General features: G+C 35.0%; 1 pseudogene; it reads left to right on the top strand.

The window, feature by feature from the left end:
* The first annotated feature begins 493 nt into the window (after positions 1–493).
* Positions 494–2,743, top strand: LOC130407333 (interferon-induced protein 44-like; annotated as a pseudogene).
* Positions 2,744–3,340: the final 597 nt, after the last annotated feature.

The following is a 3,340-nucleotide window of genomic DNA, read 5'->3' as shown; positions in this document are numbered from 1 at the left end:
TACTTGGTGCAAAGTAAATACAAAATTAAATTTGTGAAATGTTTGCAAATAAAAAATTTAACTAAATAAAATGATGCTTTTATTACATTTTCCCACTTGCTGAAGTGGCAGAAAAACTTGGGTCCTGGCAAAATGTTATTAATATGAATAAAAAAAAATCTTGTTGTTCATACTCTCCTTTGCTTCCTCCATCTTTAATCCTTCTAGTAGCATGGCCTTGTGAACTAACAGTACTGTTTAGCATGTTTACAAAATGTTTATATGCTCTCCTGTGTAAGTCGCTTTGGATAAAAGCGTCTGCTAAATGAATAAATGTAAATATAAATTAACGTTTTTAATAATGTTAATTCAAAAGATATTTCTGTTGTTGTATGATTAAGAAGGAAATAAAGAAATGGGAGGAACAGAATCAAAACCTGTACAACCTGCAGCATCAACGTATGACCCACGTGAGAAGCTCTGTTTTGCAAGGGGGGCCTTGTTTAGTGACGTGATGACCGGGATAGAGAGACACGGTAAAGACGGTAAGCAAGTAGGTCGATTGCAGGTTAAAATCACCTGCGTCTCATTACAGTGATTGGTGAGGAGACAGTTTAAAGGCTCACAGATTCGGAGGAGAGTTTGAGAGAGACGGACTGGGAGACATGGGAGCTGAACAACAAGACTTGTGATTCATATGGACTGTTACACTTGAAAGCTGAGGATATTTGTTATTTTGATTTACATGCCAGAGATCATTGTTGTAAGAATTGAGAATAAAATAAATTCTTGTCTCCCAGTCCACGCCGACCCCGCCACCGTTCTTCCACCCTCTTTATACCTTGCTATAATCTATGCAAGTTAAAGTTAAATGTAAATGTAAATTAATTAAGGAAAAATACGTTTTTAATAATATATATTCAAAAGATATTTCTGCTGTTGTATGATTTAGAAGGAAATAAAGAAATGGGAGGATCAGGGTCAAAGCCTGTACAACCTGCAGCACCAACATATAACCCGCGTGAGAAGATCTATAAGTGACATAATGACCATTAATCTTTCTGAAGAGCACCTAGCAGATTAAATGATGTTTGATATGATTGTTCTTCTTCTAGAATTTGATAAACCATGGAGGAACTTTAATTGGAAGTAAGTAATATACTTAAATGCTTGGGTCATTGTTGCCATATAAAAACATTTGAAGATTTAAAGGACTAATGTAATGATATTTCAAGCAAATATATAAATTACATAACTATGAAATATATAACTTACACAGTCAGAAATCAGAACTGAAAAAGCATCTAGAAGAATTCAGTCTGAGTAATCCAGATGTGAGGCACATCAAGATTCTGGTTGCTGGACCAATAGGAGCAGGAAAGTCCAGCTTCATCAACTCTGTCAATAATGTCTTTCAAGGACGAATCACTGCTGACGCGCCAGTTAATTCATCTTCTGGCCATGGTTAAAGTTTCACTACTACAGTAAGTATTTCTCATCTAATTGTGGCATTACATACAGCAACTTTGAAAACTAAACAAAGGTAATGTCAAATCTTAGTGTGTTCAATCATGCATGTGAACTTTTCTAAACCACCTAGACATGTCCTAGAAACCACCTAGAACAAATTCTAAAAACTTATAGTACTGCTGTCCTAATTATTTTAATGTATTTTTCAATATCAGAACTGAACTGGTAGCAATGCCAATGTTATGGATACATATACTGTATACAGTGATGATAATATGTATTGTTTGAATATTCTATAAGTCACGTAATACTTATTCAGCTGCTTTTGTTCTTGGTTTATAGCTGAAAGGATATTTCATCAGCCGTGGAAACATCCCGTTAGTCTTTGTTGATATAATGGGCTTAGAACCTGATATATTGAGCGGGTCACAACCAGAGGACATCATCAAGGCTGTATATGGCCATGTGAAGGACGGATATAAAGTAATTAACCAAAGGAATTAATCATTTTATCATGACCCGATTTGAATTCATACATTACAGCTGAAGTTTTACATGTTTTGTCTTTATTTTCGAAATGTAGTTTGATAAGTCAAAGCCACTCTCTCATAAGGATCAACATTATACCAGTGACCCCAGTCTCTCTGACCAGGCTTTCTGTCTGGTTTACGTCATACCTGCTAATACAGTCGACATGACAGATGACAAACTCATTGACAAGTTGAAGATCATCCGTCACAGAATAACTGAAAAGGGTAAAACTGAACTGGCACTGGTTGTCAATTTAACTGGTTCCAGCTGGGCTGAATGTCTTTGTATATTGTTTTTATTACGTAAGATTCCAGAAATGTTCATATTATACGGTGTTATAAACTGTGTCTGTGACTCATTGTAGGGATTCCTCAAGTGATTGTTATGACCAAAGTGGATGAAGCATGTCCACTGGTGAAAGAAGATCTAAAGAAGATGTACTACAGCAAGAAGATCAAACAAAAGGTAAATCATCTATCTATATTTTAAATCTATCAATCTATATCCATATCTGAGATTAAGACTATTGATTATTTCTAATTATCTTTATTAATTATTTGATTTCTGGATTCGTTCTCTTTTGTTCTAGATGCAGGTATGCCATGACAAACTGGGTGTGCCGATGTGCAACATCTTCCCAGTGAAGAACTATCATGATGAGATCGACATTAATGATGATGTTGATGTTCTGATTCTGAAAGCTCTGGATCAGATCGTTCATCTTGCTGATGATAGATTGTTTAATGGCAGTGATACGCAGTGATACAAGTCATTTCTATACACAAATGTATTGTATAATGGAATGTAAGTCGCTTTGGATAAAAGCATCTGTCAAATGCATATTTCTTTTAACTTGTGTTAAATCTTGACTAGTGATGAACTGCTGTAACTATATTAAATTGCTTAAACTATTTTTAAGTTAACATAATTTGCTAGTTTTTGTGCTGGAGATACTGACATAAATGTCACAAAGTACACTAAAACATTATTAAACATATAAAACATTTCAGCTGTTTATTTTACTGCTCCCTGGATAACTTGATTCTAATTGGTTACTTGCAACACTATAAGGTCATTTATTTGAAAGAATGAATTGTCGGAGCTTGTAGCCGTATGGACTTTGCTTCACAGTGCACTTCAGGCAACCTGTGATGAAATCCTTTTCTTGGTCCTATCCTGATCCAGCTACTCTCTCTCCTCCCTATCGCAGTCTCAGGTGATTTGTACAGATGCAATCATTGTGAAACGACCTAAATAAATACTCTTGACTGTGCTATGCCTCACTGTAAAACCCGACAAGTTTACTTAACTCATTCTTTTTAAGTGATTACATACATTTTTTTAGGTTTCACATACTCAA

This window comes from Triplophysa dalaica, chromosome 2 (genome assembly GCF_015846415.1).
Source record: "Triplophysa dalaica isolate WHDGS20190420 chromosome 2, ASM1584641v1, whole genome shotgun sequence".
NCBI classification, from domain to species: Eukaryota; Metazoa; Chordata; class Actinopteri; order Cypriniformes; family Nemacheilidae; genus Triplophysa; species Triplophysa dalaica.
The sequence above is the reverse complement of the archived record's forward strand: the minus strand, read 5'-3'. Positions and strand labels throughout refer to the sequence as shown.